Source organism: Balaenoptera physalus, assembly GCF_965194825.1.
Source record: "Balaenoptera physalus genome assembly, chromosome: 5".
Classification (NCBI taxonomy): Eukaryota; Metazoa; Chordata; class Mammalia; order Artiodactyla; family Balaenopteridae; genus Balaenoptera; species Balaenoptera physalus.
In genome coordinates, this window is record NC_138884.1 from 85,389,804 (window position 1) to 85,412,437 (window position 22,634).

General features: G+C 42.1%; 1 protein-coding gene across 4 annotated transcripts in view; it reads left to right on the plus strand.

The window, feature by feature from the left end:
• The window catches only part of RBM47 (RNA binding motif protein 47), a 273,505-nt gene that overhangs the window by 97,819 nt on the left and 153,052 nt on the right, over window positions 1-22,634 (plus strand). For 2 of the 4 annotated variants that reach the window (XM_082464228.1, XM_082464227.1), the window contains exon 3: window positions 10,015-10,173. The gene's annotated coding sequence lies outside the window, so the exon portion shown is untranslated. Of the gene's footprint in view, window positions 1-9,759; window positions 9,868-10,014; window positions 10,174-10,745; window positions 11,286-22,634 lie in introns of those variants that run through there. The other 2 variants (XM_082464229.1, XM_082464230.1) reach the window with 2 other exon arrangements.

Below are 22,634 nucleotides of genomic sequence, written 5' to 3' on the forward strand. Positions count from 1 at the left end.
GTAAAGCAGCTGAACTGAGGTATTTACCTTCCTACTGCCTACGACCTTAGAAACATCGTCACCGTGCTGACAATAAATGGAATCAGATGCTAAAAAAAATAAAGAAGAATAAAGAAAAAGGAAATCTTACTACTTTCCAGGTTTATTGTAAAATCCACAATGAAACCCTTAATGTTTTTTGTTTTTGTTGTTTTTTTTAAAGGGAACGCTATTTATTTATTTATTTATTTAGGCTGTGTTGGGTCTTCGTTTCTGTGCGAGGGCTTTCTCTAGTTTCGGCGAGCGGGGGCCACTCCTCATCGCGGTGCGCGGACCTCTCACTGTCGCGGCCTTTCTTGTTGCGGAGCACAGGCTCCAGATGCGCAGGCTCAGTAGTTGTGGCTCACGGGCCTAGTTGCTCCGCGGCATGTGGGATCTTCCCAGACCAGGGCTCGAACCCGTGTCCCCTGCATTGGCAGGCAGATTCTCAACCACTGCGCCACCAGGGAAGCCCCCCTTAATGTTTTTGAGGGGAGAAGTCATACAGGTCACTAGCCCATGGACTGGTTGTCATTGCCAAAGTAATAGGCTGAAGTTAGAATGTGATTTATTTGAGCAATATTGTGTCAATTAGGGCCTAAAAGAAAGATGCTGGTAGACTAGCCTCTTATCATTCTAAAAAGAAAAAATGCACTAGTCTTACCAAAGTTAAGAAAGGAGATACTACCAGGATGATAGCTTTCTGATTAGTAAGACATGAGGGGGAAAATGCCCCTGGGGACAGACAGGTAAGTGTGTATAAATTTCACTAACTCTGCCATTGCTATTTCATATGACCCTTCAATCAAGAATTGAACTTGAAAGTGTCAATCAGTGATGCATTGAAGTAAAAATGCCACTTAGGTTCTGGAACCAAATCTCCTTCTGCTCCCCTATAGCCAGTACTGACCTAGTTTCAACTGCCGGCCCCATAGCTGGATGCTGTGGCGAACCTGTTCCTGCAACTCGTGGGATGCCCCACTCTCCTACCTGCAAGTCACCACCTCTCTCTGTGAATTCCTGTTTTTGTTGATGGTCATATGAAGCTAGAAACCTTGGAAGCAGGTTGCCTGCTCTTTTTTCTCACTGCCACTCCCTCCCTTCTTCCTTACCACATTCAGGTGACATCAAATTCTCTCAGTTCTATTTATTCAACAAATCAGGGAGGGTTAAATTGCAGTACATAGAAATCATTCTAGCTGTTTTAAGCAGAAAGGGACTTAATATACGCAACTAAGTACTTATACAATTATTGGAAGTGCAGGTATTCCACTGGACCCTGAGGCCTAGCTTCCATAGTAACACCGCAGAATTGGCCTGTCAGGGGAGCTGCTGCATTGCCACAATCAGGGAGGTGGGGAGTTAGAAAACCACCACTGGAACTATTGAGTTCAGGGAAACACCTCTTTCTGGGGTCAGAAAGCTACCACTGCCGTATTTGCAACAGACGCATGCCATGTCTGCTAGATCCACACCAGCAAAAAATGGGTGCCCTGTGCCCTGTGCTCTGTGCTCTACCCACAAAGCTAGCAGCCCCGTGGGATGATGCCACAGGAACACTCCACGTGTTTATGACTGTGCTTGCTGGAAGAAATAGCAGAAGCAGCCAGAAACCTGGCCCCTTCCTCACTTTTATCTTCCAAACTTTGCATAAAATGGATCCGTTTGTCAGAACTCACATTGCATTTGGAGCTTCAACTGCAAGGGGTCTGGGAAATGTGGTTTTTAGCTTTCCAGCCTTTCAGGACAAGGAGGTACACTGGAAGAAGGGTAGAATGAGATAATTCACAGTATCTACCACATTCAACATCTTTTGAACAGCCACTGCCATATGCACCTGGTCATCTCTTACCTGAACCATTGCAATTTCCTCATAACTAGTCTGTCTGCTCCAAAGTTCTCCCCCTCTTCAATCCATCCTCTGTGTTGCACTTAAAACACACCTGGGATCATGTCACTGTCCTGCTCAAAATCTTATCACCCATAAGAATAAGGACCATTCTCCTTTCAAGTCTCTTAACCATCTGGCCCCAACTCACCTTACCAGCTACAAATCCTGCCACTTCACCACCCCCCAGGCTTTGGTCACACTGGGTGTTAAATGCTTTCACCACTCCTCTCCCTATGTTGTCGTTACTGTTCATGACATTCCCCTAACTAGAATTCCCTACTACCCTTCATTTTTCTTATTTTTAATTCCCTGTTCAAACGTTACTACCTCTAAAAAGTTCCCTTCACTTTCCCCCTCTTTCCACACAGGCAGAATTAATGGGTTCTTCCTGGCATTTTGCATCTCTCTCTATTGCCTTCCTTGCTTTGTATTATGTATAGTTAAATATGTGTCTGTCTTTCCAATATGAGGGAATGGATCATGTTTCTATTCATCTGTGTATCTCCAGTGTGTGATTCTTGGTAGATACTCAATAAATATTTGTTGAACAAATGAATGAATGAATGACTTGTTCTCTGTGTCTAGGACACCCTATCCCACTTGACTGGCTTTCCTCTTCAGCTTATAGACATTCCGAGGCCTTTCTCCTCTCAAAAAGCAAGCTTTCCTTTGATCCTCTGGCTATTATCCTATCACCGTTCTTCATTTCAAGCCCAGTTATCTGAAAGGGTTGCCTACACCTGCTATCTTCACTCCTTCACCACCCAGCTTTACCACTCCACCAAAATCACCCTTGTCTAGGTCACCAGTTATCTCCTAGTTGCTAAACAAAATGATAGTTTTCAATCCTTATCTTACTTAACACTTTGCCTCACTTGACTTTGTGAACAAGCCTTCCTTCTTGAACCTCATTCCTTCCCGGGCTAACACTTTCTCCTTAGCCTTCTCCATGGACTCTTCTCCCTTTGTCAGGACAGAGTGTCTGTCTCTAGTCCTCTTCTCTTCTCCTCCCAGCACTCTGGGTGATCTCATGGCCCCATTATCCTCCTAAGTCATTTCGTATCATTCTCTCCTTCCATCCCTCCACTCCAGCTACGCCAACCTTCTAGCTGTTCTCGAATAGGCCAACAACACTCTTGCTCTGCCTGGAGTACACTTCCTCTGGGTGTTTGAGTTGCTCTGTCCCTCACCATCTTCACCCCTCTCAATGTCACCTTTTCAGAGAGGCCTTCCCAACCACTTTTTAAATTTTTTAAACATCTTTATTGGAGTATAATTGCTTTACAATGGTGTGTTAGTTTCTGCTGTACCTGACCACCTTTGAAATATTGCAACCCACTTCAACTTTATTTTTCTTCCTTGCTTTACTCTTCTATTCCCTTCCCTGCTTTCTTCATAGCTTCATAGTACTTACCATCATCAAACCTGCTGTGTATTTGGCTTATTTATTATGTTTTTTTTTTTGTCTGTCTCTCCCAACCAGAATGTAAACTACATGAGGACAAGTTTGTGCCTGTTTTGTTCACCGCTGTTTTCCCAAGTTCTAGAACAGTGCTTGGCACATGGTCGGTGTTTAATAAATGTTTGTGGAATGAATGATTGATTACCTCTACTCCAAACCCTTTTGTGTTTCCTAACTCACCTCCAATAACTGATCAGTCACTAAGCCCCATGACTCTTACCTCCTAAATATATCCTTAATCCTCTCTTCTCCATGTGCTTTGCCTCTAGTCTAGCCTCCAACAGGTATGCCAATTTGATCTCTGCACTCCCTTTTCAAAGCCCTTCTGAACTCCTTAGCATAACAGTTAGTTCTCATGAACTGGTCTATCTCTCAATTTCATTTTATACTACTGTCATCCAACCCTCTAGCTATAGAGAGCTCCTTGTCTCAAACCCCTGAATCCACCATCTCTCTTGTTCTGGGGTGGTTTTCACTCTCCTGAAATACATTTCTCAACTTCTTTACCTGTCAACTCCTAAGCAACCTACAGGCCTCTCAGTACTGACATCATCTCTCTTAGTCGACCCCTAAAGCCTAAGTTAGACTGCCATGAACTTCCTGGGGTTACACACTGTAAGGCCATTGGCTGGTTGCTTACCTGTTGCCATAGAGTCTAAATTCCTTGAAGATAGGGACCTTATCTCATTTATTTTTCTTTATTCAGCATGATGCACAGAACCTAACACATAATAGATGCTTGATAAATATTGGTTGGATAAAACAATAGGTAGACAGTTGGATGATGAATCATAACAGGAAATACTTACATTGGGCTTATTATGGTCTGGTGCTCTTCCCAGCACCCCACTTACAGTAACACACGGAAACTTCCCAATACTCTTAATGGTGAAGATACTGGTAAGGAGCCTAAAGACCCGGGATGGTTAAGTTATTTGCCCACAGTCACACAGTTGGTAAGTGGCAGACACAGGATTCAGACTCAGGTATCTGGCTCCACACTGTAACACTATGCTTATACCGGTGATGGATGGATGGAAGGTGTATACAAGGATAGTGTAAGTAGAGAAACAATAGAAGCAAAGGTGAGAATATTCACATTATTTTTATGTGGCTTTTATGGTCAGTAAATTTGGCCATACCGGAAATGAATTCTGTCGTGTAAAATACTCATCCCCGGACTTCCCTGGTGGCACAGTGGTTAAGAATCCGCCTGCCAATGCAGGGGACACGGGTTCGAGCCCTGGTCCGGGAAGATCCCACAAGCCACGGAGCAACTAAGCCCACGTGCCACAACTACTGAGCCTGCACTCTACAGCCCGTGAGCCACAACAACTGAAGCCCGCGTGCCACAACTGCTGAAGGCCGCATGCCACAACTACTGAAGCCTGCATGCCTAGAGCCCCTGCTCCGCAACAAGAGAAGCCACCACAAGGACAAGCCTGCACACCGCAATGAAGAGTAGCCCGCACTCGCCGCAACTAGAGAAAGCCCGCGTGCAACAACGAAGACCCAACGCAGCCAAAAATAAATAAATAAATAAATCTATAAATTTATAAAAAAAAAATACTCATCCCCTACAGTGTATGTCAAATTAAAACCTTATTCATATTTTGGACAACACACTTTGTATTCACTCGCCAATGTGACCCTAAACCTCAGATCCTAGATGAGCTAAACCCTACCTTCCTTGACACACACTTCTACAAATTGATATCAAAACACTCAAATGTATATCCACATTCACTCATTCATTCAACAAACATTTTCTGAGTGCTTCCTGTGTGCCAGGCACTGTCTTTACACTGGTACTACTGCTACTAGAGTACACACGCCCATATATAATATAATCATAGACAGTATAGAATCTTTTCTGAGGCTGTAGAGTGTAGTGGTTAGGGTCACAGGCTAAGGAGCCAGACTGCCTGGGTTAAACCCCAGCTCTGCCATTTTCTAGTTGTGGGATCTCAGCATTGTCATCTGTCCTGTGCATTGGTCTCTTCATCTATAAAATGGGTACAACTGTCTCCAGGGGTTGTTGTGGGTATTAAATAGTTAAAACATGTAAAGTGCTTAACACAGCATCTGGCAAATACTCTGTAGTAAGCACTTAATAAATGTTAGTAATTTTATGTTGACAATCTTTTTTAATAAGTTATTGCTGAATGATTGAGCTTCTTATGTGAGGCTGTCTTTCATTACAAAATAAAAAGAAATCTGGAGGTCTTCTCTGATGGGGAATAAGCCTTAAAGGGATATAAAGGAATTAACGACATTTGTTGCCATAACAAAACCATGTCTTGGTCTCGAGTGGGCCTTTAAGGGCCTGTAATTTACATTAGGGCTTCTTCTATCTCAGCAGGCGGGTGAGGCGGGTAAAGCCTGCAGCCTAAATAGGCGGGCTTTGGCAGAGCTATTTGTGCAGGAAGAACGGAGGTCAAGGGACTTCTTGTATTAAAGGCCTTTCTCAAAATGAAGGATTTGGCTTCTGAGATTAATGTTCGAAGTGAACCCCTGCTATACTTAATTCCCTTTTCTGTGAACTCAGTGCATTTTTAAAATTCAGTTAGGGGCCCTCCTATGGTGTGGCATGGAAACCACAAACCCAGACGCCCTTCCGATGGAGTTCACACTGCCCTCCCTCATCTTTCGACCCATGGGCTGACGACTGCATTCTAGGGTTAGTCACTGCGCTAAATTCTTTGGGTTAAAGTGTGCCCAGAAATAACATGTCTTAAATTTGCACACTTTAGATCCACTGGGGACTTACTATAAACATTTAAAAATAAAAGATTTCTTTAAAAAAGGCTTCTATGGGTAGTTAGTGGCCACCACGTGAGGAAATGAGAAGCTGTGGAAACTGTGGGGATGAGAGGTCTCTTTGGGTCGAGTTGCATTTTTTAGATTATAATAGGGTTTCTTTTCCGAATAATTTCTGTTGGGCAAAATATCAACAGCCTCAACAGAAAGCTTGGGTTCAGATTGGTGATTTTATCCCATCTACCAATAAGTTTTCTGTTTTAGGTAAAATTAGGAGGAATGAGGGAAACGGGTGGAAAGTAAATCCATTGAGAAGATATTTGCCTTTTTCGCTTTGTAAGATCAGCTCCCATGAGAAATAAACAATAAAAGCTCCCCTCCCCACAAAAGTCAACTGCTTATCATATAACCACTGGTACAAGGAATTGTTATATAGGGAAATGATTATAACAGTAATAATAGCAAACAGTTATACAGCAATTACTATGTGCCGGGCATTATTCTAAGCTCTTTGCACTTATTTGTTACATGCCTCATTTAGGCCTCACATGTACCATTTTAGTGCATAGTCTTTGGTCTTAAAAAAAAATAACGTGTTGAAACTTAGAGTGTGTCGAGCACTGTGTTTTTATGTGTATCACCTCATTTAATCTTCATGATGACCCCACAGTTAGGTATTGCATCAGCCGCAAACTGAGGCTCAGAGAGTTAGGTAACGCTCCCCACAACTGCCAGGATGCAAACTTCGGTCTTATTGACATCAAGCCTGAGCTCTTTATCTTGATGCCCTTCTGTTTGTTATAGAATTGGAAGCATACTGCATAGGGTCAGTATGCCTCACTTTCATAGGGATCTTGGATGGGGTTCTTTGCGGGTTTCCATGCCTCCAAAGTGAGAAGTGTCTGGAAACTCTGGCTAGAATTTCCTGGTCCTCTCCCCACAACTAGGAGCTAAAATAATTGTTTGGAACTCCTTGATTCTGTTCCCTAACTGGGTATAGGAATAGAGTAATCATAGTTCTAGCAATAGGAATAGTGAAAAGCAGTTAAAAAAAAAACCCCAAAAACCTGAAACAAAAACTTTGGCTCTGCTATTTACCAGCACCTTGGAGCAACTCTTGATAACCTCAGTTTCCTAATCTGAGCAGTGGGGTGATACAAATGATTTGTGACTTACCCATACATACACTGTTGTGATGACCAAAGATGACAATACATCATCATTGGAAATTCTATGTAGATGCGTGGTTATTATTGTACGGTGGTTCTCTACAAAGGTCTGAGGCTTGCCCCTATTAATGAGGGTGCCTTGCACTAGTGTTATTTGACCTTAAATATGTGAAACACAGTTCTTTGTGAGCTGTGGAGTAGGTTTTTTCCAGGTACAAAAGGAAATACCACTTCTGGAATACCTACTATGTGCCAGGAATCATAATGAGACTTCACCTCTCATTTCACTCTTATAGAAATCCAGAGAGGAAGATGTTATTATTTTATAAATGAAGAAACTGAAGCTCAGCTCAGTTAAGCAATCTGCCCAGCATCACATAGCTAAGAGGTAAAATTTAGATTCAAACTCACAGTTACAGGAAAACAATCTCCATGCTATTTGCATCCACTCTAGCACTCTGCCTTTTAGGCAGAAGGGAAAGAAGAAAGCGGAAAGCAAAAGCAGGGGTCTGCAGAACTCAAATGCCGCAGGATTATGGGGTTTGCCTGAGAATTAAAATGATGATGATGATGATGATGATGATAATGATTATAATAGTAATAGTAAAGACGAAGAACAGACATCAAGGTCAGCCACAAAGAATTAATAATGAAAGTTTACATTTCTTTTGCCATAGACTGCCACTGAAAAAATCCGTTTTGTTTTCTGTACGTTCCTAGGGATAGCAGTGGGAAGTAGTTAGGAATAAGAATTATACCCACTTAATAGGTGGCAGTGTACTAAACTGAGAAAGAAAGAGCAGAAGTGTCAGGAAACATTTGAGAGAAAGTAACCAACTCAGAACTGCCATAAGGACTTGCTTCCAGGGCCATCTTCCTTGACTCCAGCTTCAGTTCACCTGCAGTCACTGATCTCCACACTTTCAAACTCACTGTATTATTCCTGGTCGTTTTTCCCCAGGTTTGGCCCAGTTCTTTCTGTAGAAATACATGTTCTGAGGTGGAAAAATCTGTGAGCCTGAGAATGTCCCCTCTTGAATTCTTTAACTCAGAGGGTCCCTGACACTGGGAGGCTCTCAAGGCCACAATCCAGATATTTCTGGAAAAGAAAAGAAAAATTCAAGCTCATGTGGAGTTGGAGTTTTTAAGTTGTCTTGCGGTTGTGGAGCCCTTGTGCATGCCTGGCAGCTTAGATACTGTGAGAGAACCTCGGAGAGTTCTCTTATCTTCATGCTTCACTCTGGCTTACATACTGACAAGGAATGAATCTAAAACTCAGAAAATGTTTAATTGATCTGTTATGCCTTGCACCATAGAAAGATAAAAAATCAAAGGGATTTAAAAGCTTTCAGAATTCTTTGCTGGTTTTAAGGAATCATTTTTTCCAAAAGGTGGCAAATGCTGCTTTTAGATTTAACTAGAACTGCGAACAACCCCAGCCTCACCACTCAGGGAAAACTTGCACTAATTGACCTCAGTGCCTTCAGTCTGCAAAATGGGGGTAAAGTACTTCATAGGATAGAACTGTAGGATCAGATGAGATGAGGTGGGTGAAAGTGCACAACAAAGTACAAAGAGCCTCATTCATGTAAAGGGACTATGATTTCTTTCTTTAAGAGTGAAGTTAAGTGGAGGCAAAAGGGTGTCAGCACTGATCACATCTTAGCCTTCAATAATCACTTTCGAATATTTATGAGTTTGAAAATTATTTCTCCCAATTTCACACTGATTTTCAAATGGCAATGACCATTATTTGTCCAGCATTGGCTTTTAACTGAATAGGATAAGTAACTCTCCCAGGGTCAGACAGTAAATTAAGTGCCTAAATCCAAATTAGAATGAAGCACACATCCATGGTAGATTGCAGGGTCCTGAGTTTCCTCTCTGTTAGTGAACTTCATGGAGTGTACAGGCCGATTTATTTTCATGTATCTTGTCAATCTTGCAACTTTTAAGTGAGATGGAAATCATCTGAACACTATTTTACAGGACCTTTATTTTCCATCACATTCAAGACTGTCCACAATGAATGTAAACTGCAAAAATCTCATCGTTAGAATCTTCCAGAAACAGAGGCTGGGAGAAGTTAAAAAAACAACAAAAACAACAAAAACAAAAACACTGGCTCAAAGCCTTACAGCTAGTGAGTGGCAATGCTGGATCAAGAGCCCACTTCTCCGATCAGGACCTCTCCTCTTCACAAAAAAGCCATAGTACAAATAATAATAATAATTTAAAAATATACAGTGGCAGCTAACACAATGTGCCAGGCACTGTTCTAAGCTTTTTGTATGTATTAACTAATTTAACCCGCAAAAAAAAAATTTTGGAGTATTCCTTCACTAAAGCAGCCCAGTGAGAAGCAGCACTTTTTTTTTTTTTTTTTTCTCAGTTGAATGACATTGCAACCCGAAATCACAACTCCGTTTTAGGTTCCTGGTGGTGCCTGCTTCCTCTTCTAGTTTGTTTAGTCACAGAATTCGATTCCTGTTGGCCGATTACGCGCCTACAAACAGGCTTAGCGCTCAATTGAAATGCGTGAGGCTCCTTAACTCTTGTATAAACAGGTAATGCGAAGGGGTGGGGCACAGATTGCGGATTTCTTTGCGACGGGGATGGGGTGGGAGTTAGAACTAACTACCCAGAGATCAGGCAAGGTGAAGGGAGGGCTCCGCTGCTGTTTTTAAATGCAGTGTTTTTTGTTCCGTTTCTAGAAGCCAGCTGCAACTTTAGGTCAGAGCGCATTAAAATGAGCCACTTCTGAACGAGCAGCGCCCAGGCCCCAGGCCCTGCTGTGAAGGCCCCGGCAAAGGTCAGGGCTTGGTCCGCGTGACGTTCCTCCCCGTGCTCATCCAAGCGGTGCTCTGCCTCAGGTAAGGACACTCTGGGAGGTTCTCCCGTCTTCAGGCCCTCCGCCGAGCTCGCGGTGATCCTACCTGGTCAAACGACTTCTTTACTAGGGGGGAAGAACGGGGGTGGGGTGTACTGATCGGCTCGTGATTCAACAGCTGGTTCCTTATTCCTCAAACGTGGTTCTGCTTGGGTTCCCTCAACAGCCCAAAGGGGCCAGACGTCTGATTCAGACAGATGTCCTCAGGTGGAGCAGGTGCCACTTCTGGGGCTGTTTCTGGCTGTCTGAAATGGATGTGACTTTTTGAGCGGGGAGAGCAGTCTGTGAGGTGAAGTCCCCAAATCTCTCCCAGTCAGGACAAGATTTTTTTTTTTTTTTTTAACCTTCAGCAAAGGTATCTGCCCTCCTAAAACAACAGGAATGTTGCACTGGCCTTCAGCCAGCGAAGGCTCAGCGAGCAGGATAAAATTTCAATGCAGATTTACGGGAAGTTGCCGGTGCTGGGAGTAAAAATCTGGTTTGGTGAGTTTAAGGGAAGGGAGTAGACGAGAGACAACCTTGCTACTGTGAGGCGCAGAGCCTCGGCTGGGGGAGGGCAGAGGGAGGAGGGGGGAGGGAACAGGGAAGAGCTGGAGCCGAGACTCTGAGCGCTCCTCGCGCGCAGCGCCGGACGCAGCAGGGCTCCCTGGGCCGCCGGTCTCCCCCGGGTGAGGCTCCGACGCCGCTCTGCCAGTGGAATCGCCGCGCTTTCAAGTTCACGCTCCCGCCAGGAATTTAGCCCCAGAGAGCTGCCTTCTGGTTATCGCTCCTGCTTCCCACTTTGGAATGTGCAGTTTGGGACAGTGAGAAGCCGGGGCTCAGGGAGTTTTCCTCGTAGAGAGTTTCTCTCTGCAGGTTTCCAAGGTTAAGAAATTCTGACAAACTGGAATTCCCAGAGCCTGGGAGTTAAGGCTCAAAAGATCTGTTGCTTTAAGCGGCGCGGTAGGGAGTAGCTGGACACTCCTTATTTTGGTTTTACATTAAAAAGAGGGAGGCCGAGAAGATGTTGTAGGTTACTTCCTAGCTCTGTAAATTGCTACCGGGCTGTGAATGGTGTTAATTTCTGAAGTGGGCGACTGCAAATACATAACAAAGGTAAGGTAGCTTTGGGCAATCCTAACTACTGTCCCTTAATCTTCCATTTGGGTCCTAATTTTGAAATCTTGTTTTCTTCTCTTTTTAGCCCTTGTCTCCCCTCATTCTACCATCCCCCCTTCCGACTCTGGTATATTTAATGGGAAAGCAATGGTTTATAAAAAGATTTTAAAAGCGTCAGCTTCTGGAAAAGCAGAAAATCATATACAGTCAGCTCCCTCGTTTCCTCTGGTGATGAAACCTTTTCCATACAAGAAAAAGACTTTTTTTTTTTCGCTCTTGAAAGCATACGATTGGGCCGTCCAGAGGCACAGGTGACTTTTTAGACTCAGATTATTAAAGTGAGATTGAGGAAACCTTTATGACAGCCGTCTCGCTTAAGTGAGTGGTAAGGCGGGGGTGGGGGAGGGTTGCTGGGGCGTGTGATGTCTTCTTGTACTCATTTACCTCCCAAGGTAACACTGAGTACAGGCTTAGTTGTTTAAAGTTAAAAATTCAGTCCGCATAGAAGCGTAGAGTTGATGAACTCAGACAGCTGACAAATCAGTCACCGGATATTTAAGAAATCAGTTAAAATAAATGAAGTGGAATTTTTCAAATAAGTGATTCATTTTTTTATTTAGGTAAAAGTTCATATACTCTTGGGTACTGTCCCAAGGCATCTGGGGATGAGGCTTCTTTCTTGAAAGCTAATCAGAGATAGTGTCCTCCAGGTACGCACCCATAGGCTGTACTGATTTGAACGAAAAGTCAAGCAACTTTTTTCTAGTGGCGTTGTAATGGCTCACTCAGTTTTCTTTAGCATGAATGTAGGTTAGAAATGTGTTCTTTCAAACTTGTAATGCTGGAGTCACACGAATTTTTTAGGGCAGAGAAAGCAAAGGGTTGACAACACAAACATGAAGAGGTTACCACAGTTTGAAGGACCATTGCAATTTAGACCAAGAGCGTCTGAGAATTGCAGGTGCCAGTCCTAAAGAGTGAAAGGTTGTCAGCAGAGTAAAACACAACCTCTAGACAAAGACAAAGCCAAGTACCCAGTCAGGGCAATGAGATAGCATTTTGCAGGAGTTTGTGTTGCTATTAATTTAAACCATAATCCTTGTCAGATTGAGGATATGAAATCTTGGAGGGAAACAAAACTAAACCAGTCTGAAATGGAAACAGGAGGAAGGAAAGAAAGAAATTTGGGTTTTTGTATCCTTTCTTGTCTACCTTACCCTTCACCTTGTTCTAATACATTGGGCTGGCCAAGAAGTTCATTCGGACTTTTCCGTAACATGGTATGGAAAAACCCGAGCGAACTTTTTGGCCAGCCCAATACATACCATTGGCCTCTTTGACTTAATTACTGCACACAGAGAGAATGAGGAATCAGACATTTCACAAGAGCCCAGCTCATTACTTCAATATTTGTTAAAGGAAGAAATAAACTGACAAAAACCAGTCTCCCAGCCTAACTCTGCCATGCTTCTTTACCTGACTAGGCTACACTTAAATGCTGCTCAAGAATCTTTTGTGAACATATGCTGAAAATGAATCAAATTTTGAAGATTTATTATCTTTCTGTTAGTTTTTGAGTTTTCAGAAATTTGTAAGATTGAAAACTCGGCATCATCACTTTACTCCAATCTCTATAGTTTTAATTGCCAGTGTATTTTTGATTCCCTACCTGTGCTGCTGTAGAGTAAATTTTGCCCAAAACAGTTGGTGACGCTGAGGATGAAATCAAGATAGGAAGCAAGGAAACTATATGCTTCTGGACACGTGTCTTCAGTACTTGCTCTTGCTCTGACTAGTGTTTAGGACTACTCCCATTTTTTTCCCTCACATGATAAGAGCATTCAGATTAGACTGTTCTCTTTGGTTTACTAGTAACAGAACCTGTTCTCAGTAATTTAAACAAAGATTAGAAGGTTAATGTAGATGAAGTTATTTTCTTACAAAATGAATTTGCTTTCCAAATTCTACTCCTGATCTGTTGATTAAAAATAAATCACGTCCCAGATGATTGAGCTTTGACTGCTGTAGGAAAGTATTTGCCTGTTTCAGACAGGTTCCCATCTCCACATTTCAAGTCCCTTCTGATTTTTCAGGACTGGATACATGGGTGCTGGTGGGGGGGAGGGAGGTCTCCTCAAAGTTGGACCGAGGTTCAAGTGAAACTGTGATTCAGTTTTCCCAGAGGACGCATAATCCTAGAAAAAACTTACTCTGAAGAGGACTTAAGTTTGGGATTCATAAGACTTAGAAAAAGGATAGATTTTGCATGAATCTAGAATTTGTGTGCCACACGTTTGTGAAATTACAATGAATATGTAAATGCAGTTTAAAAAGTGTTTGTCGGAATGATTCTAAGTTAAAGGTTATATTGGAACGTTTCAGCTACTGGCCTTATTAAGAGATATATTTTTCCTCTTGGGAGCAGTCTCTGTGTCTTATGACGATGTTGATTTTCTGGTTTAATATTGTAAGACGTGTGTGTTAGTCAAAACAACCACCTGCTCAGAGCAATTGTTTCAAAGGACAACTGGAAAAAGATTTTCAATAATGGCAATGCAGGGATGACTTGGGTTATGAGATAGAAGGCCTTTAGAAACTCCAGAGAAGAACTAGCATAGAAATGATAATAAGTAATTGTTCAACTGCCACCTCAAGTTGTTCAAAACGTCTCATACGGAGGGATTTAGGGGGAAATGGCACCCTGCCACTTTTTGTGTGTGGTCCTGAATCATCTTGTCAGTAAAACGCTCCTGGGATGGTCTGAGCTTGCTTTCTGATTGTTTCTTCTCCTTTCATATTTGCCTCCCCTTCTATTCTGTCAGCCTCTGTATGGGGGAAAGGAGGCAGAGGGAAAGGATATCCTTCCCTTGAAGTCAGTGTACCCCCTCTTTTCAGAACCTCTTTACTTTTTGCCCGGAAAAGGGGGCAAGGAAGGAATTTTCCAGTGAAAGTAGAAGGGGAGAGAGTGTCTGGAGGAATAAAATGCCAAGAAACAGGTGAGCTCCAAACCCTGTTAAGTAATGTGTTCACCCGAAAGCTCACATGGAGATTATCGATGCCCTCCAACTATTGCAGGTGAACTGGCAACTGTAGGAATTTGAGGCTCACCCCCTTTTTGTAATTCAAATGCTCCTAGTGCACTGCAATAGGTGGCTCATCTGAACGAGTTCAGGATGTCATCTCTAGGTACAACCCAAAGTAAACCGATTACAAAAGGCACAAGCCTTTCTTTCAACTACGCTCCACTCTGCCTTTCCTCTACTTTCTGCAGTGGTTTAAGGACACCTGAAAAAAAAAATCACAACTTAGTTTATGTAATTTAGGTATATACTACGAGCATTCTTTTTCATTGTGGATGTTGAGTTTTTGTCATCTTAGGAACTTAGTTTATGCAAAAGTGATTTGTGGGTGTGTTTAGATGTAAACAGTTTATATGTCTGTAAAATACAAAACATGAGGAAACTGATACTATGATAGAAATGCTCGACTATATTTTATAGTTTCTCTTTTTGGTAAACCCTATCAGGTTTTAAGAGTGGGGTCATTTTAGAAATCAAAAGAACAATCTGCCTTTCTGAAGGCCACTTAAGAGAGATGACATCAGAAGACAAAGGGCTGGTGTAACCCTGAAAAACCCTTTGTGATTTTGAGAAAATATCAATCCTTTGGTCTCAGCAGATTCCGGGTAGTGCAAAATGTATACTTAAAACTACAGCCATTTACATTAATCAGGAAAACAATCGCCGACCTCAAATCATGATATTTGTCTTTGGGAATACTGTATGTTTGTGGTTCTTAGGAACATGGCGGCCCAGTGCCAAGACCATAGTAGGTGGGTGTATGTTGATGAAAGGGGATTTGCTGACAGCGTTTGCCTCCTGATTATGCTTTGCTTTGTCTAATAGTCAATTTTGCTCATATTCCTTGAGTTTCCACCTACTGGGGAAAAAAACAACCTGATCTTAGAAGCAATGGATAATCCACATGTGAGTGAGCAAGAGTTAACTATACATAACAATGGGCAATGGGTGGATGTGCAATAAATGTGGGGCATTGTGTAGCTGAAACAGGAACAGGACACTTCTACCTGACCAAGGAAATGACAGCCTGTAAAAATTATAATAAAAAATATTTACCTTTCAGAGCACTGAGATCTGGCTCAATCATTTTAAGCATTATACATCATGACAAAAGAAAAAAAGAAGTATTTAATAGAGTGAATAAGATTTTTTTCAGATGTTAATTCTCTTAGGTCAATTTGATTGCCATTCTGAAAATGTGTATTTGGGCCTTTTGAGCTCAAGTAAAATATTCATGTTTCTGAAAGTAGGGATCCGTGTCCATGATGATGATAGCACTGTGCCTTTTGAAAAGACAGCTTAAATAATATTTCTTTTTGTTTGCTGTCATTTGTTTTTAAAAATAATAACATGGTTCTTGGTACACCAAGCCCTTGCCAAGATTAAGCCCATCTTCTCAGTAGCCTTCTCAAGACAAAGTTGCCTTTGTGTAACAACTGGGAGGATTTGGTGACACAGAAAACTCAGTGGGGCACTGCATGCAACTTATTATTAACAGAAAATTCAATGGCCTGCTGTTTTTTCTGTTGCTGTTATTTTTATTCTACCAGCTAATATCTATGATATATTTCTCCATGCAGATGATCTTACTATTTTATTTTAGACTTTCCCAGGGAAGAATGTAGTGGTTGAGAATTTACGTTGGAATTTAGTTAGATTATAAAAGGCAAAAGCTGCAGCATACTGATGCAGAAGAGGACTTGGCTCTGTGGGCTAGTTTGTTCTGGGGGTAGTCAGCAAAATTTGGTCACGTGGAGGGAAAGAAAAGGTAGCTAGCCGGAGTGGAAATGACAACCTGGGGGAAAAGGATGACCATTCACATTAAATTTAAACTCCATGGGGAAGTGGCTAAGAACACAGTCTACCTTGGTTCAAATCCTGGCTTGGCCACGTATGGGCTGTAAGTAGGTTACCTAAATCTCTCTGTGACTCAGTTTCCCCAACTGTGAAATGCCTACCTCACAAGGTTGTTACAAGGATTAAATAAATTAATCTACTGTGTAAACAGGGCTTGGAACAGTGCCTGGTGTGTAGTCAGTATGATATGGTACATAGTCAACATGATATACGTCATGTTTGGATGTCTTTCTGTGTTTGAATTCTTATCTCACTACCCTACTCCTTTTCATGACCTCTTCTGCTGGTTGAAATCCAGGATTCTCTTCCTAAGATCACTCCTTTTGACCAAGTGCCATTGCCATTATAGGCAGGCACTATTTTTGCAAGTTTCTTTTGGTTTTTATATCTTAGTTGTATGGAGAAAATGTAACTTAGAATCACCAAGGTGCCTTTTTCTTTTCTCTCAGAGAGCTATATGATGTTGATTAGAAGCAAAAAGAATGATGCTATTATATCTGTCAAGAGAGAGACTGGCAAGTGTCTTGCTGAAAACAGAATACAGATTCTGGAAATGGCTAATGCAAAGTAGAAATATTTTGTGTAAAAGAACTTAATACAATACAGCAAACTTAAGTAGGTCCTATTATGACTTTTGTTGGTTAGTGTTAACTGGTCATAATCATAATCACAGTATGAGACTTTCTCAGAACTGCCACAGTGTCTTATCTGTGCACTTCTCATGGCATTTTATATCACTTACTACTTGTACATATACTGTTTTCCCTGCCAAACAGAAATTAAGAGGGAGGATTTTTGTCTGAATAACATTTGCATCCCTCAATGTTCCTATTTTATAGTTCAGTGCTCAATAAATAAAATAAGAATTTCTTTGCCCAAATTCATTACCATCTAAAATAACAGCATTTTTGCATTCCATAGGCATGTATTATGGATCATATTTATTTGGATGACTTCTACTTTTTTCCACAAGCATTTTAGCAAAAATTGTTGGATAGAATATGATGGAGAGGTAGTGAACTCAGAAAGCAACCAGAATGGAAGCCTTCTCCACAGCTAAGCCTCTGAAAGCATGGCAGGATGGGGGAGGCCAAGGGTAGGGAGGAGGTGAATTGTTGCAGTGCTTAGGTGCCCATCACATTGTTTAAAAGTTTATACCTCTTTTTTCTGCTCTTTAACATCCTTTGAAAGGCCCAGACTTGTTACTAGGTAATTATGAGAAGGGGAAAAATGCATTTTGTCAAAATTAGAAGGAATTTATTAGATAATTATAGGAAAAAGTGCATTTTCTCAAAATTAGGGAGAGTGAACAAAGAGATCCACTGAGGAAGAACAATACCAAGTGAATATATAGCTCTGTGAGCCACAGTGGTGTGGTGTTTCCAGTGGGGCTGCTGGCATACTCTTGGCTAAGGCAAAGACAAGAGGAAGGAGGGCAGGTGGCTGAAGAAGTATTCAGAGAATTGCCTCCAGTGAAATCCTATTTGCAGAGCAAAGGGAATCCTGTAACAAGCTAGCTCTAACCAGCTGGTGCAAACAGTAGTTTGGCCCAGGTGCCTCCTTGGCCCTTTGCCCTACATTGTGGGTTCCAGGATGCACCTCAAGTTATATGTAGAGTTGCCAATGAGTAAACAGAAACTACTAACTCCGAGGGTACTAATGAGCCCTGGAATTTGTGCCTTGTATCTGCAGTGGCTCCATATTCATAGACAATCACTCCCAGCAGATGAGACCAAGCCTGGGAAGGCAGGGATCTTAGAATATTCTCCCAGCATCCTTCCCAGAGTGGAACCTAGGAGTCACTCCCGCAGCGGGACGTGTAGGAGGCCCACAGACTCTGAATCAAATGGTAACACCCATGTTTTCACACATCCTAGTAATGTGTGAAGGGTCTTGCCCTTTCCTCATTGGCTAGAGATCAGTGAAATTGTCAGGGGAACTGCAGTCTGCTTATCTGTTCTCCCTGCTTCCACCTTTGCCCTTTATCCCATATGCTTGGTTCTTGACTCAGTATCCAGAGCGACTCATAAAACAAAGTCAGATCATGTCAATCCCCTGCTGAAAGCCTTCCAGAGCCTCTGTGCCTCCCTCAAAAGCCACATGAAGCACTGCCTTTCTAGTCCCATTACCTCTTTAATCACACCTCCTACCGCTGACTCTGTTAGCACTTTGCTTTAGCCACAGCTTCATGCCCCCCGTGGCCTTTGCAGTCTTTGCTCCCTCTCCCTCAACCATCTTCCCCCAGTACATCCACGGTTCACTTTTTCACCTCCTCCAAGTCTTTACTCTTTCTCCTTTTGTCTAAGACAGCACTTCCTCCTTCCTGTTGGCACTCTCTATCTCCCTACCCTGCTCTATTTTTTCATACGGTACCTCTTTCCGTGCTATATGATTGTACGGCTCATTGTCTGTCTCTTCCCCACTAGAACGTCTGCTTCATTTATTGATGTATCCCAAGCACCTTAAAGCAGGGTCTGCCACAGAGTAGGTACTCCATAAATACTTGTCGAATAAATAAATAAAACACAGGCTTTTACACAGCACGGGTATGACTGAAAGCGTAGTACTACTTGTGTGTTCTACTCAAAATACAGCCACAAACACATCTTTCTGAGTAAGCATGATTTTTTTTCCCCCAGACCTCTCCTGTTAAGCTGCCATATTTTCTCTGGTTTCTCTGGTTTCATTATTTTCTGTGCCACCACGAGCCCTTGATGGAGGCCGATGACTAAGTAACGAGCAAGGCACAGCTAAGTGTGGGGATGGTGCAATCATTTCAGCACTTCTCTGTTTCCAAATCAAAGCCTCCTCTTTGGCAATCTTTCTGCGATTTCCATCTGAAACTTACAGCTCTGTTTTGAACAGAGTCTTGTGAATTGCATGCCCTACAGATAATTGCGCTTGACTCACTCACGTTCCTATATTGTTTATCACTTTTTCTATTGTCATTTAATTATAATTTATGATTGTTCTGAAAGTAACTGTCAAGACAACGTGTGTGTGTGTGTGTGTGTGTGTGTGTGTGTGGTTTTTTTTTTTAAACTGTCTCTTTTGACCTTTGAGATTTTGCCAAGTGCCAACTGCTGCTACAGGAGTCCATCTAGATTTTTTTCTCAATCGCAGGGCTCAGTTAAGTATTTTCCCTTGACCTGGCCTGAAACGAACGCTAGTGTATTTGTCTGAGTTGTTAATGTTTCCCCAGAACCTTTTACAAAACTTCAGCCCTGCCTTTACCAACTGGCACAACCCCTCTCTGATCTGTCGTACTGGTTTGCTAGCCCCTGCCTCACTTTCTCCCTCTGCACAATTTTCCTTGGTTTGGCAAAATTGCATTTCTTTGGTCTTGGAGGTACAGCTCCCTCTGTGCGTCTACCTGCCATTTTTAGATCTATAGCTCTGTAAGGTACTTCCTCAATGGCTGGTGGAATCCTGTGAATACTAGGCTTGGGGACCCTAGAATCGGTCTTGAAGGTGAGTGTACATTCCAGGAAGGTTCTTAGTAGTAAACAAACAAACAAAACCAACAAAATATTATGTAAATTCTCCTGAAGGTACATCATGAAGATCCTGGCTTTATTTATTTATTTATTAATAAATTTATTATTTATTTATTATTATTATTATTTTTGGGCTGCGTTGGGTCTTCGTTGCTGTGCGCGGGCTTTCTCTAGTTGCGGCGAGTGGGGGCTACTCTTCGTTGTGGTGCGTGGGCATCTCATTGTGGTGGCTTCTCGTTGCAGAGCGTGGGCTCTAGGCACGCGGGCTTGGGTAGTTGCGGCACGCGGGCTCAGTAGTTGTGGCTCACGGGCTCTAGAGCTCAGGCTCAGTAGTTGTGGCGCACGGGCTTAGTTGCTCCAGCGACATGTGGGATCTTCCCAGACCAGGGCTCGAACCCGTGTCCCCTTCGTTGGCAGGCGGACTCCCAACCACTGCACCACCAGGGAAGTCCAATTCAAGAAATTTTAAAATATCCTCAGTATACCTAATAATCAACTAATATTTCTAGTACTTTCTGCAAATCATTTTATTCCTTATCATATGTACTGAATAGGACATTAAAAATGGGTAGCATATAAATGTTAAATTAGACCTGTTTTTAACAATATACTATGTAGATGGAGCTAGTGGTAATTATTTATGAGTTAGAAAAACTTATCAAAATATAGAACTAGTAAATAGGTATACTTGGAAAAAAAAGATGAATATAAATTAAATTGGTTTAAACCAGACATTGAAATGACCTATTTTTTTGGTATAGACACAGATTCAACTGTTATTTATTGAGTAGCTGCTATGTGCGAGATACTGGTACTAGGTATGCAGTAGAGAACAAAAGTTCTCTGCCCTCATGGGACTTTCTTTGGGGATGGAGATGGGATTCAGTACTCTGAAGGAACTGAGAGGTACTAGACAATAGAAGGTGGGACTCTGAGCTGGAGTGGTCCGAGATGGCTCCTCTAGGGATGTGATGCTGAAGGTGTCTGATGGAAGAAAAGGTCTAGAAGGTGTAGCATTTATGATGGTCCTAAGGCTGGAAGAAGCTGGGCATATTGAAGGACGTAAAGGAGGCCGATGTTGCTGCATTGCTGGGAGCAAGGAGCAGAGAGGCACGGGGTAAGGTCATGGGGGTAACTGAGTCCTATAGTATGTAGGCCCTTCATGACCACGGAAAAGAGTTCTGTTCCTCCTGAGCCCAATGAAAAGCCAAGAAAAACAATTTACTTGTTAAACAATAACTGACTATTGGGTGAAGACTGAATTGGAGGGAGGATGTTGTGGCAGACAAAGCGAGATTAGAGTCCCTTTTTGAAGTTGGCAGTGAAGGTGGAGTCATGCTGGTCAACTGGGTGCCGTTTCTTCTGTGCACCCTCTTGCCTTTTTTACAGTCTCGGTTCAGCTGTGGTATGGGTTTCACCAATGGCTGGCAGAAATAGCAAGACTTGGTGATGGCCTGGATGTAGGGTGGAGGGAAGGAATGAGGATTCTGGCTGGAGTTACTGAGTTCAATGGGGGAGACCAAAGGAGAACAGGCTGGAGGGGGGCAGAGGGAAGCAGGAGCTCAGTTTGGGGCATGTTTACTGAGATGCCTGTTAAACATCCTAAAGAGATGTTGAAAGTTTCCCTTTTGTATCCAGCACTTCTAGCAAGAATGAGAGGCACCTATTATAGGCAACTATTTTGGATTTCATTATTTTTTTTTTTCACTGTGTCTAAATTTGCACATATAGATAAGGTGTGTGACCTTTATTTATATATCACACATGACTAAACAGTATTCGAACAAGAAATGAGCATCTGTGGTATATAGGAAACTGTGATGGGGGATGGGTTAACACTGAAAATTTTTAAATATAGTTTTAGCCATTAAGAATCTTCTAATTCAGGGCTTCCCTGGTGGCGCAGTGGTTAAGAATCCACCTGCTAATGCAGGGGATACGGGTTCTGGTCCGGGAAGATCCCACATGCCGCGGATCAACTAAGCCCATGCGCCACAACTACTGAGCCTGCGCTCTAGAGCCCGCGAGCCACAACTACTGAAGCCTGCACGCCTAGAGCCTCTGCTCCGCAACAAGAGAAGCCACCGCAATGAGAAGCCCGCGCACCACAAGAAAGAGTAGCCCCCGCTCGCCGCAACTAGAGAAAGACTGTGCACAGCAATGAAGACCCAACGCAGCCAAAAATAAATAAATAAAATAAATAAATTTTAAAAAATCTTCTAATTCAAATTAATCCTATATATATTCAATATTTCAGTATTAATTATATGTTTGATATTTGCATTATATATTTAACATATGCTACCATATTATAAATATGTATGTGCTAAGATGATTAAATATTATATATTTAATATATTTAGTATAGAATACATATTTAATATGTGTTGAATTTACATTAAATGACATGTTTAATATTGAAAACTAAGTGTAAATCATGCATGAACAAAGACTCATTCCATATTACGGGTGATAAAAAGGAAATCTTACAACATGAAATACAGTGGATCTCCTTTGTGAGTTACAACCACTTAGAGGCATGCAAATTCATGCTGCAAATATTGGCATATACAAATGGATCCAGTTAGGACGTGCAAATATATTTCTTGTCTCTTCCTTACCTAACTTTACGAAGGGTCTGCTGCACTTCTGCACAGTATGTGAGTGGAAACTGGAAGCCAACACGGACACACTTTAAACTACATTGTGAAAAGCTGATTTGTATCTCTAGCAAACCCGTTTTTTTTTTTTTTTATAACTTTTTAAAAAAAATAAATTTATTTATTTTATTTATTTCTTTTTGGCTGTGTTGGGTCTCCGTTGCTGTGTGCGGGCTTTCTCTAGCTGCGGCAAGCGGGGGCTACTCTTCCTTGAGCAGGCTTCTCATTGTGGTGGCTTCTCTTGTTGCAGAG